Genomic DNA, 13,715 nt, shown 5'->3' with positions numbered 1-13,715 from the left:
CCAGTAAGAGCAGAGTGTGAAGGTTCAATTAGCAGGGTAAGAGCACAGTTCTGCTCTAAATATTACAATGCACACAACATTATGGGTGACATAACAGAGTTCAAAAGAGGACAAATTGTTGGTGCACGTCTTGCTGGAGCATCTGTGACCAAGACAGCAAGTCTTTGTGATGCATCAAGAGCCACGGTATCCAGGGTAATGTCAGCATACAACCAAGAAGCACCAACCACATCCAACAGGATTAACTGTGGAAGCTGTAAGAGGAAGCTGTCTGAAAGGGATGTTCGGGTGCTAACCCGGATTGTATCCAAAAAACATAAAACCACGGCTGATCAAATCCCGCAGAATTCAATGTTCACCTCAACACTCCTGTTTCCACCAGAACTGTCCGTCACCACAATCAATTACTGTGCTCTAAAACCAGGTGTTTCAGATTCATTGTCCAACCCCTGTAGGTAAAGAAGGAAGGTCCTGTGTTCTGGACAAGTGCGTATTTATGTCATTTAACATGGAGCATCAGCAGAGAAAGCATTGGTTAATAGATATAGTGTTAATTATCTGGGTAATAAAGCAGGATAAAGTGCACCTGAACAGCTGTTTAGCTCTTACTTACAAGAGTTTATCTGATAGCTGTTTTGGATTGAGGTTGATAATGTTTTTCTCTTCTGGGTCTTGGCACAGTTGATCTGGTCCACAATTCAGCGTCACATTATTTCTAAAAGGTAATCTTAACTTCAAGTTGCTTTGGGGTGTATAACTTTTGGACTACCATTCAGGTTCTTTGTTGGACTATTGTTGCCTTCAAAGGATTTAATGATGATTTAGTTACAAAGTGTGCAGTAAAATATAAATCCAATTAAAATATGAAAATATATACTAAGAGCCTTTAGTTTCTGTAAACTGAACTTTCTACTTGCCACATACCTTTACGCTCATGTCAAAGAAGTGAGCTCAAACTGACAGAAAATGAGGGGCCAAAATGTACATGTCTAGCCAGTCTTGCATTACATTAGATATTACTGAAAGACTGCATCAAGCTTTGAGACTGTAAAGTGTCAACATTTTTGCTTTTGTGATTTGATATGTGGTGTAAAATAAATGATTTATGTTGAAATAAACTAAAATGAGTGTGATGTAGTAAATTGATACAAATGTAAAGTATTTTGCATGTAATGGTTAATGACCATACTGGTTTTCACTGGAGTCCTGAGGAATTCTTATTTTTATGTGCACAAGAAAGCGATACTTCATGCTGCATCCAGCCAACAGCGGGCACTCCACACTGCACAGGTGACGTACATATATCATCAAGCTTCAGTGGCCATGATTTTTTTCTCTAAATATACTTAACATAATATCCCAACATCTGTCTGTTTTGGACTATACCATTCATATAACTCATGCTGCTATCACAATATGCATTCAATAAGCATGTTTTAAACATACTTACATTTTATTAACAAACAAGATTATCCACTAACACAACTGTGGGTCTTTCTGATTTTATTTACAATTAATTGTATACAGCATGCCAATATTAATTACTTCATGTTACCTCACCTTACATACGGTGTATAACTACTGCTTCTGCAACAATAATAGGTGTAAAGTTATTTTAACTATTACAACACTTTTTATTTTAAGATTACTAATAATAAATAAAATGCTACAATAAGTGAAAAACAACTGGATCTTTATCTTAGCGTTAGACATAATCAGGTGCTGTCAGTGACATGGACACATAAAAAAAGAGGATACTCGCAGAGTGTTGGGTCACAGAAACCTAACCCTAGACCAAACGCTGAACACACTCTTGTACCTTCAAGGGGATGAATTTCTATGTAGTGTCTAGAACAGGGCAGAAGCACTGCTACAGTAAACATGTCTGAACCTGCTGGCAGCAACACTAACAAAAGTTAAATGCTGTATGTTGTTCAACTGGCACCTGCTGGGTTGCCTGTGGAGTTTTGTGCCACTGAAGTCAATGTAGGCCAAACTCCTTCCCCTAACCACGCAGAGGTCTGAAATCGCAGTATGTTGTCCAACTGGCACCTTTGTGATAGCCTGAGAAGTTTCGTGCCACAGAAGTCAATGTAGGCCAAACTCCTTCCCCTAACCATGCAGAAGTCTGAAATCGCAGTATATTGTCCAACTGTCAACTGCGGGGGTGCCTGCAAAGTTATGTGCCACAGAAGTCAACGTAGGCCAAACTCCTTCTGCCAACAACCCAAAGGTCTGAAATCGCAATATGTTGTCCAATTGGCACCTTTGTGATAGTCTGCGAAGTTTCATGCCAAAGAAGTCAATGTAGTCGAAACTCAGCAGAGTACCCCAGGAGTGCCTCGTTGACAAATGACTTTAACATCACACCTTTCGGAGGTCGGGGGACGGAGTTTGGCCTACAGAGGTTTCTGGCGCACAAAACTCTGCATGCGGACAACATATTACGATTTCAGACCTCTGGGTTGTCAGGGGAAGAAGTTTGGCCTACGTTGACTTCTATAGCACAAAACTTTACAGGCAACACCTAAGGTGTCATTTGAACAACATATTTCAATTTCAGACATCTGGGATATCAGGAGAAGGAGTTTGGCCTATGTTTACTTCTGTGTCACGAAACTTTACAGGCAACCCCAAATGTGCTATCCAGACAACATATTACGATTTCAGACCTTTGGGTTGTCAGGGGAAGGAGATTGGCCTATGTTGACTTCTGTGTCACGAAACTTGACAAGCAAACCCAAATGTGCTATCGGGACAACATATTACGATTTTAGACCTCTGGGTTGTCAGGGGAAGGAGATAGGCCTACGTTGACTTCTGTGTCACGAAACTTCACAAGCAAACCCAAATGTGCTATCCGGAAAACATGTTACGATTTTAGACCTCTGGGTTGTCAGGGGAAGGAGATTGGCCTACGTTGACTTTTGTGTCACGAAACTTCACAAGCAACACCAAAGGTGCCATGTGGACAACATATTTCGATTTCAGACCTCTGGGTTGTCAGGGGAAGGAGTTTGGCCTACGTTGACTTCTGTGGCACGAAACTTTACAGGCAAACCCAAATGTGCTATCCGGACAACATATTTCGATTTCAGACCTCTGGGTTGTCAGGGGAAGGAGATTGGCCTACGTTGACTTCTATAGCACGAAACTTTACAGGCATCACCTAAGGTGTCATTTGAACAACATATTTCGATTTCAGACCTCTGGGTTGTCAGGGGAAGGAGTTTGGCCTACGTTGACTTCTGTGGCACGTAACTTTACAGGCAACCCCAAATGTGGTATCTGGACAACATATTACGATTTCATACCTCTGGGTTGTCAGGGGAATGACTTTGGCCTACGTTGACTTACATTGACTTCTGTGCCACGAAACTTTACAGGTACCTCCAGAGGTGACATTTGAACAACATATTTCGATTTCAGACCTCTGGGTTGTTAGGGGAAGGAGTTTGGCCTACGTTAACTTCTGTGCCACGAAACTTTACTGGTACCCTCAGAGGTGCCATTTTGACAACATATTTCGATTTCAGACCAATGTTTTGTCAGGGGAAGGGGTTTGGCCTACATTGAATTCTGTTTCACAAAACTTTACTGGTACCCTCAGAGGTGCCATTTGGACAACATATTTTGATTTCAGACCGATGTATTATCAGGGGAAGGAGTTTGGCCTACGTTGAATTCTGTACCACGAAACTTTACAGGTACCACCAGAGGTGCCATTTGGACAACATATTTCGATTTCAGACCGATGGGTTGTCAGGGGAAGGAGTTTGACCTATGTTGACTTCTGTGCCACGAAAATTTACTGGTACCCCTAGAGGTGCCATTTGGACAACATATTTCGATTTCAGACCTCTGGGTTGTCAGGGGAAGGAGTTTGGCCTACGTTGAATTCTGTGCCACGAAACTTTACAGGTACCACCAGAGGTGCCATTTGGACAACATATTTCGATTTCAGACCGATGGGTTGTCAGGGGAAGGAGTTTGACCTATGTTGACTTCTGTGCCACGAAACTTTACTGGTACCCCTAGAGGTGCCATTTGGACAACATATTTCGATTTCAGACCTCTGGGTTGTCGGGGGAAGGAGTTTGGCCTACGTTGACTTCAGTAACACGAAACTTTACAAACAACACCAGAAGTGCCATTTGGACAACATATTTTAATTTCAGACCTCTGGGTTGTCGGGGGAAGGAGTTTGGCCTACGTTGACTTCAGTAACACGAAACTTTACAAAAAACACCAGAAGTGCCATTTGGACAACATATTTCAATTTCAGACCTCTGGGTTGTCGGGGGAAGGAGTTTGGCCTACGGTGACTTCTGTGGTACGAAACGTTACAAGCAACCTCAAATGTGCTATCCGGACAACATATTTCAATTTCAGACCTCTGGGTTGTCTGGGGAAGGAGTTTGGCCTACGTTGACTTCTGTAGTATGAAACTTTACAAGCAACCTCAAATGTGCTATCCGGACAACATATTTCAATTTCAGACCTCTGGGTTGTCGGGGGAAGGAGTTTGGCCTATGTTGACTTCTGTGGTACGAAACTTTACTGGCAACCTCAAATGTGCTATCCGGAAAACATATTGCGATTTCAGACCTCTGGGTTGTCGGGAAAAGGAGTTTGGCCTACGTTGACTTCAGTAACACGAAACTTTAAAAACCACACCAGAAGTGCCATTTCAACAACATATTTCGATTTCAGACCTCTAGGTTGTCAGGGGAAGGAGTTTGGCCTACGTTGACTTCAGTAGCACGAAACTTTACAAACAACACCAGAAGTGCAATTTGGACAACATATTTCGATTTCAGACCTCTGGGATGTCGGGGGAAGGAGTTTGGCCTACGTTGACTTCAGTAACACGAAACTTTAAAAACCACACCAGAAGTGCCATTTGGAAAACAAATTTCGATTTCAGACCTCTGGGTTGTCAGGGGAAGGAGTTTGGCCTACGTTGACTTCAGTAACATGAAACTTTACAAACAACACCAGAAGTGTCATTTGGACAACACATTACAATTTCAGACCTCTGGGATGTCGGGGGAAGGAGTTTGGCCTACGTTGACTTCTGTGGTACAAAACTTTACAAGCAACCTCAAATGTGCTATCCGGACAACATATTTCAATTTCAGACCCCTGGGTTGTCGGGGGAAGGAGTTTGGCCTATGTTGACTTCAGTAGCACGAAACTTTACAAACAACACCTGAAGTGCAATTTGGACAACATATTTCGATTTCAGACCTCTGGGTTGTCGGGGGAAGGAGTTTGGCCTACGTTGATTTCTGTGCTACGAAACTTTATGCACAACCTCAAATGTGCTATCCGGACAACATATTTCAATTTCAGACCTCTAGGTTGTCAGGGGAAGGAGTTTGGCGTACGTTGACTTCAGTAACACGAAACTTTTCAATCAACACCAGAAGTGCCATTTGGACAACATATTTCAATTTCAGACCTCTGGGTTGTCTGGGGAAGGAGTTTGGCCTACGTTGACTTCTGTAGTATGAAACTTTACAAGCAACCTCAAATGTGCTATCCGGACAACATATTTCAATTTCAGACCTCTGGGTTGTCTGGGGAAGGAGTTTGGCCTACGTTGACTTCTGTAGTATGAAACTTTACAAGCAACCTCAAATGTGCTATCCGGACAACATATTTCAATTTCAGACCCCTGGGTTGTCGGGGGAAGGAGTTTGGCCTATGTTGACTTCAGTAGCACGAAACTTTACAAACAACACCTGAAGTGCAATTTGGACAACATATTTCGATTTCAGACCTCTGGGTTGTCGGGGGAAGGAGTTTGGCCTACGTTGATTTCTGTGCTACGAAACTTTATGCACAACCTCAAATGTGCTATCCGGACAACATATTTCAATTTCAGACCTCTAGGTTGTCAGGGGAAGGAGTTTGGCGTACGTTGACTTCAGTAACACGAAACTTTTCAATCAACACCAGAAGTGCCATTTGGACAACATATTTCAATTTCAGACCTCTGGGTTGTCTGGGGAAGGAGTTTGGCCTACGTTGACTTCTGTAGTATGAAACTTTACAAGCAACCTCAAATGTGCTATCCGGACAACATATTTCAATTTCAGACCTCTGGGTTGTCTGGGGAAGGAGTTTGGCCTACGTTGACTTCTGTAGTATGAAACTTTACAAGCAACCTCAAATGTGCTATCCGGAAAACATATTGCGATTTCAGACCTCTGGGTTGTCGGGAAAAGGAGTTTGGCCTACGTTGACTTCAGTAACACGAAACTTTAAAAACCACACCAGAAGTGCCATTTCAACAACATATTTCGATTTCAGACCTCTGGGATGTCGGAGAAAGGAGTTTGGCCTACGTTGACTTCAGTAACACGAAACTTTACAAACAACACCAGAAGTGCCATGTGGAGAACATATTTCAATTTCAGACCTCTGGGCTGTCGGGGGAAGGAGTTTGGCCTACGTTGACTTCTGTGGTACGAAACTTTACAGGCAACCTCAAATGTGCTATCCGGACAACATATTTCAATTTCAGACCTCTGGGTTGTCGGGGGAAGGAGTTTGGCCTACGTTGACTTCAGTAACACGAAACTTTACAATCAACACCAGAAGTGCCATTTGGACAACATATTTCAATTTCAGACCTCTGGGTTGTCGGGGGAAGGAGTTTGGCCTACGTTGACTTCAGTAACACAAAACTTTACAATCAACACCAGAAGTGCCATTTGGACAACATATTTCAATTTCAGACCTCTGGGTTGTCGGGGGAAGGAGTTTGGCCTACGTTGACTTCTGTGGTACGAAACTTTACAGGCAACCTCAAATGTGCTATTCGGACAACATATTTCGATTTCAGACCTCTGGGATGTCGGAGGAAGGAGTTTGGCCTACGTTGACTTCAGTAACACAAAACTTTACAATCAACACCAGAAGTGCCATTTGGACAACATATTTCAATTTCAGACCTCTGGGTTGTCGGGGGAAGGAGTTTGGCCTACGTTGACTTCTGTGGTACGAAACTTTACAGGCAACCTCAAATGTGCTATTCGGACAACATATTTCGATTTCAGACCTCTGGGATGTCGGAGGAAGGAGTTTGGCCTACGTTGACTTCAGTAACACGAAACTTTACAAACAACACCAGAAGTGCCATGTGGAGAACATATTTCAATTTCAGACCTCTGGGTTGTCGGAGGAAGGAGTTTGGCCTACGTTGACTTCAGTAACACGAAACTTTACAAACAACACCAGAAGTGCCATGTGGAGAACATATTTCAATTTCAGACCTCTGGGCTGTCGGGGGAAGGAGTTTGGCCTACGTTGACTTCTGTGGTACGAAACTTTACAATCAACACCAGAAGTGCCATTTGGACAACATATTTCAATTTCAGACCTCTGGGTTGTCGGGGGAAGGAGTTTGGCCTACGTTGACTCCAGTAACACGAAACTTTACAAAACAACACCAGAAGTGCCATTTGGACAACATATTTCGATTTCAGACCTCTGGGTTGTCGGGGGAAGGAGTTTGGCCTACGTTGACTCCAGTAACACGAAACTTTACAAAACAACACCAGAAGTGCCATTTGGACAACATATTTCGATTTCAGACCTTTGGGATGTCGGGGGAAGGAGTTTGGCCTACGTTGACTTCAGTAACACGAAACTTTACAAACAACACCAGAAGTGCCATGTGGAGAACATATTTCAATTTCAGACCTCTGGGTTGTCGGGGGAAGGAGTTTGGCCTACGTTGACTTCAGTAACACGAAACTTTACAGGCAACCTCAAATGTGCTATCCGGACAACATATTTCAATTTCAGACCTCTGGGTTGTCGGGGGAAGGAGTTTGGCCTACGTTGACTTCTGTGGTACGAAACTTTACAGGCAACCTCAAATGTGCTATTCGGACAACATATTTCGATTTCAGACCTCTGGGATGTCGGAGAAAGGAGTTTGGCCTACGTTGACTTCAGTAACACGAAACTTTACAAACAACACCAGAAGTGCCATGTGGAGAACATATTTCAATTTCAGACCTCTGGGCTGTCGGGGGAAGGAGTTTGGCCTACGTTGACTTCTGTGGTACGAAACTTTACAGGCAACCTCAAATGTGCTATCCGGACAACATATTTCAATTTCAGACCTCTGGGATGTCGGAGAAAGGAGTTTGGCCTACGTTGACTTCAGTAACACGAAACTTTACAAACAACACCAGAAGTGCCATGTGGAGAACATATTTCAATTTCAGACCTCTGGGTTGTCGGGGGAAGGAGTTTGGCCTACGTTGACTTCTGTGGTACGAAACTTTACAGGCAACCTCAAATGTGCTATTCGGACAACATATTTCGATTTCAGACCTCTGGGATGTCGGAGGAAGGAGTTTGGCCTACGTTGACTTCAGTAACACGAAACTTTACAAACAACACCAGAAGTGCCATGTGGAGAACATATTTCAATTTCAGACCTCTGGGTTGTCGGAGGAAGGAGTTTGGCCTACGTTGACTTCAGTAACACGAAACTTTACAGGCAACCTCAAATGTGCTATCCGGACAACATATTTCAATTTCAGACCTCTGGGTTGTCGGGGGAAGGAGTTTGGCCTACGTTGACTTCAGTAACACGAAACTTTAAAAACAACACCAGAAGTGCCATTTGGACAACATATTTCGATTTCAGACCTCTGGGTTGTCGGGGGAAGGAGTTTGGCCTACGTTGACTTCAGTAACACGAAACTTTACAGGCAACCTCAAATGTGCTATCCGGACAACATATTTCAATTTCAGACCTCTGGGTTGTCGGGGGAAGGAGTTTGGCCTACGTTGACTTCTGTGGTACGAAACTTTACAGGCAACCTCAAATGTGCTATTCGGACAACATATTTCGATTTCAGACCTCTGGGATGTCGGAGGAAGGAGTTTGGCCTACGTTGACTTCAGTAACACGAAACTTTACAAACAACACCAGAAGTGCCATGTGGAGAACATATTTCAATTTCAGACCTCTGGGCTGTCGGGGGAAGGAGTTTGGCCTACGTTGACTTCTGTGGTACGAAACTTTACAGGCAACCTCAAATGTGCTATCCGGACAACAGTTTTCAATTTCAGACCTCTGGGCTGTCGGAGGAAGGAGTTTGGCCTACATTGACTTCAGTAACACGAAACTTTACAAACAACACCAGAAGTGCCATGTGGAGAACATATTTCAATTTCAGACCTCTGGGTTGTCGGGGGAAGGAGTTTGGCCTACGTTGACTTCAGTAACACGAAACTTTACAAAACAACACCAGAAGTGCCATTTGGACAACATATTTCGATTTCAGACCTCTGGGATGTCGGGGGAAGGAGTTTGGCCTACGTTGACTTCAGTAACACAAAACTTTACAAACAACACCAGAAGTGCCATGTGGAGAACATATTTCAATTTCAGACCTCTGGGTTGTCGGAGGAAGGAGTTTGGCCTACGTTGACTTCAGTAACACGAAACTTTACAGGCAACCTCAAATGTGCTATCCGGACAACATATTTCAATTTCAGACCTCTGGGTTGTCGGGGGAAGGAGTTTGGCCTACGTTGACTTCAGTAACACGAAACTTTACAGGCAACCTCAAATGTGCTATCCGGACAACATATTTCAATTTCAGACCTCTGGGTTGTCGGGGGAAGGAGTTTGGCCTACGTTGACTTCTGTGGTACGAAACTTTACAGGCAACCTCAAATGTGCTATTCGGACAACATATTTCGATTTCAGACCTCTGGGATGTCGGAGAAAGGAGTTTGGCCTACGTTGACTTCAGTAACACGAAACTTTACAAACAACACCAGAAGTGCCATGTGGAGAACATATTTCAATTTCAGACCTCTGGGCTGTCGGGGGAAGGAGTTTGGCCTACGTTGACTTCTGTGGTACGAAACTTTACAGGCAACCTCAAATGTGCTATCCGGACAACATATTTCAATTTCAGACCTCTGGGATGTCGGAGAAAGGAGTTTGGCCTACGTTGACTTCAGTAACACGAAACTTTACAAACAACACCAGAAGTGCCATGTGGAGAACATATTTCAATTTCAGACCTCTGGGTTGTCGGGGGAAGGAGTTTGGCCTACGTTGACTTCTGTGGTACGAAACTTTACAGGCAACCTCAAATGTGCTATTCGGACAACATATTTCGATTTCAGACCTCTGGGATGTCGGAGGAAGGAGTTTGGCCTACGTTGACTTCAGTAACACGAAACTTTACAAACAACACCAGAAGTGCCATGTGGAGAACATATTTCAATTTCAGACCTCTGGGTTGTCGGAGGAAGGAGTTTGGCCTACGTTGACTTCAGTAACACGAAACTTTACAGGCAACCTCAAATGTGCTATCCGGACAACATATTTCAATTTCAGACCTCTGGGTTGTCGGGGGAAGGAGTTTGGCCTACGTTGACTTCAGTAACACGAAACTTTAAAAACAACACCAGAAGTGCCATTTGGACAACATATTTCGATTTCAGACCTCTGGGTTGTCGGGGGAAGGAGTTTGGCCTACGTTGACTTCAGTAACACGAAACTTTACAGGCAACCTCAAATGTGCTATCCGGACAACATATTTCAATTTCAGACCTCTGGGTTGTCGGGGGAAGGAGTTTGGCCTACGTTGACTTCTGTGGTACGAAACTTTACAGGCAACCTCAAATGTGCTATTCGGACAACATATTTCGATTTCAGACCTCTGGGATGTCGGAGGAAGGAGTTTGGCCTACGTTGACTTCAGTAACACGAAACTTTACAAACAACACCAGAAGTGCCATGTGGAGAAAATATTTCAATTTCAGACCTCTGGGCTGTCGGGGGAAGGAGTTTGGCCTACGTTGACTTCTGTGGTACGAAACTTTACAGGCAACCTCAAATGTGCTATCCGGACAACAGTTTTCAATTTCAGACCTCTGGGCTGTCGGAGGAAGGAGTTTGGCCTACATTGACTTCAGTAACACGAAACTTTACAAACAACACCAGAAGTGCCATGTGGAGAACATATTTCAATTTCAGACCTCTGGGTTGTCGGGGGAAGGAGTTTGGCCTACGTTGACTTCAGTAACACGAAACTTTACAAAACAACACCAGAAGTGCCATTTGGACAACATATTTCGATTTCAGACCTCTGGGATGTCGGGGGAAGGAGTTTGGCCTACGTTGACTTCAGTAACACGAAACTTTACAAACAACACCAGAAGTGCCATGTGGAGAACATATTTCAATTTCAGACCTCTGGGTTGTCGGGGGAAGGAGTTTGGCCTACGTTGATTTCAGTAACACGAAACTTTACAGGCAACCTCAAATGTGCTATCCGGACAACATATTTCAATTTCAGACCTCTGGGATGTCGGAGAAAGGAGTTTGGCCTACGTTGACTTCAGTAACACGAAACTTTACAAACAACACCAGAAGTGCCATGTGGAGAACATATTTCAATTTCAGACCTCTGGGCTGTCGGGGGAAGGAGTTTGGCCTACGTTGACTTCTGTGGTACGAAACTTTACAGGCAACCTCAAATGTGCTATCCGGACAACATATTTCAATTTCAGACCTCTGGGTTGTCGGGGGAAGGAGTTTGGCCTACGTTGACTTCAGTAACACGAAACTTTACAAAACAACACCAGAAGTGCCATTTGGACAACATATTTCGATTTCAGACCTCTGGGATGTCGGGGGAAGGAGTTTGGCCTACGTTGACTTCAGTAACACGAAACTTTACAAACAACACCAGAAGTGCCATGTGGAGAACATATTTCAATTTCAGACCTCTGGGTTGTCGGGGGAAGGAGTTTGGCCTACGTTGACTTCAGTAACACGAAACTTTACAGGCAACCTCAAATGTGCTATCCGGACAACATATTTCAATTTCAGACCTCTGGGTTGTCGGGGGAAGGAGTTTGGCCTACGTTGACTTCTGTGGTACGAAACTTTACAGGCAACCTCAAATGTGCTATTCGGACAACATATTTCGATTTCAGACCTCTGGGATGTCGGAGGAAGGAGTTTGGCCTACGTTGACTTCAGTAACACGAAACTTTACAAACAACACCAGAAGTGCCATGTGGAGAACATATTTCAATTTCAGACCTCTGGGCTGTCGGGGGAAGGAGTTTGGCCTACGTTGACTTCTGTGGTACGAAACTTTACAGGCAACCTCAAATGTGCTATCCGGACAACATATTTCAATTTCAGACCTCTGGGTTGTCGGGGGAAGGAGTTTGGCCTACGTTGACTTCTGTGGTACGAAACTTTACAGGCAACCTCAAATGTGCTATTCGGACAACATATTTCGATTTCAGACCTCTGGGATGTCGGAGGAAGGAGTTTGGCCTACGTTGACTTCAGTAACACGAAACTTTACAAACAACACCAGAAGTGCCATGTGGAGAACATATTTCAATTTCAGACCTCTGGGCTGTCGGGGGAAGGAGTTTGGCCTACGTTGACTTCTGTGGTACGAAACTTTACAGGCAACCTCAAATGTGCTATCCGGACAACAGTTTTCAATTTCAGACCTCTGGGCTGTCGGAGGAAGGAGTTTGGCCTACATTGACTTCAGTAACACGAAACTTTACAAAGAACACCAGAAGTGCCATGTGGAGAACATATTTCAATTTCAGACCTCTGGGTTGTCGGGGGAAGGAGTTTGGCCTACGTTGACTTCAGTAACACGAAACTTTACAAAACAACACCAGAAGTGCCATTTGGACAACATATTTCGATTTCAGACCTCTGGGATGTCTGGGGAAGGAGTTTGGCCTACGTTGACTTCAGTCACACGAAACTTTACAATCAACACCAGAATTTCCATTTGGACAACATATTTCAATTTCAGACCTCTGGGTTGTCGGGGGAAGGAGTTTGGCCTACGTTGACTTCTGTGGTACGAAACTTTACAGGCAACCTCAAATGTGCTATCCGGACAACATATTTCAATTTCAGACCTCTGGGTTGTCGGGGGAAGGAGTTTGGCCTACGTTGACTTCTGTGGTACGAAACTTTATAGGCAACCTCAAATCTGCTATGCGGACAACATATTTCAATTTCAGACCTCTGGGATGTCGGAGGAAGGAGTTTGGCCTACGTTGACTTCAGTAACACGAAACTTTAAAATCAACACCAGAAGTGCCAATTGGACAACATATTTCAATTTCAGACCTCTGGGTTGTCGGGGGAAGGAGTTTGGCCTACGTTGACTTCTGTGGCACGAAAGTTTACAGGCAACTTCAAATGTGCTATCCGGACAACATATTTCAATTTCAGACCTCTGGGTTGTCGGGGGAAGGAGTTTGGCCTACGTTGACTTCTGTGGCACCAAACTCTGCAGGCAACCTCAGAGATGCCAATTGAACAATATACTGTGATTTCAGACCTCTGGGTGGTTGGGGAATGAAGTTTTGCCTATATTGACTTCTGTGGCACGAAACTCCGCAGGTAATCCCGAAGGTGTCAATTGGACAACATATTGTGATTTCAGACCTCTAGGTGGTCGGGGGAAGGAGTTTGGTCTACGTTAACTTCTGTGGCACGAAACTCTGCAGGCAACCCCAAAAGTGCCATTTGGACAAATTACTGCGATTTCAGACCTGTAGATTGTCGGAAGAAAGAGTTTGGCCTATGTAGACTTCTGTGGCACCAAACTCTGCAGGCAACCTTCTGCAGGCAAACTTCTGTGGTATGAAACTCTGCAGGTGATCCC

This window comes from Astyanax mexicanus, chromosome 3 (assembly GCF_023375975.1).
Source record: "Astyanax mexicanus isolate ESR-SI-001 chromosome 3, AstMex3_surface, whole genome shotgun sequence".
In the NCBI taxonomy this organism is placed as follows: domain Eukaryota; kingdom Metazoa; phylum Chordata; class Actinopteri; order Characiformes; family Acestrorhamphidae; genus Astyanax; species Astyanax mexicanus.
Note: the sequence above shows the minus strand (reverse complement) of the source record.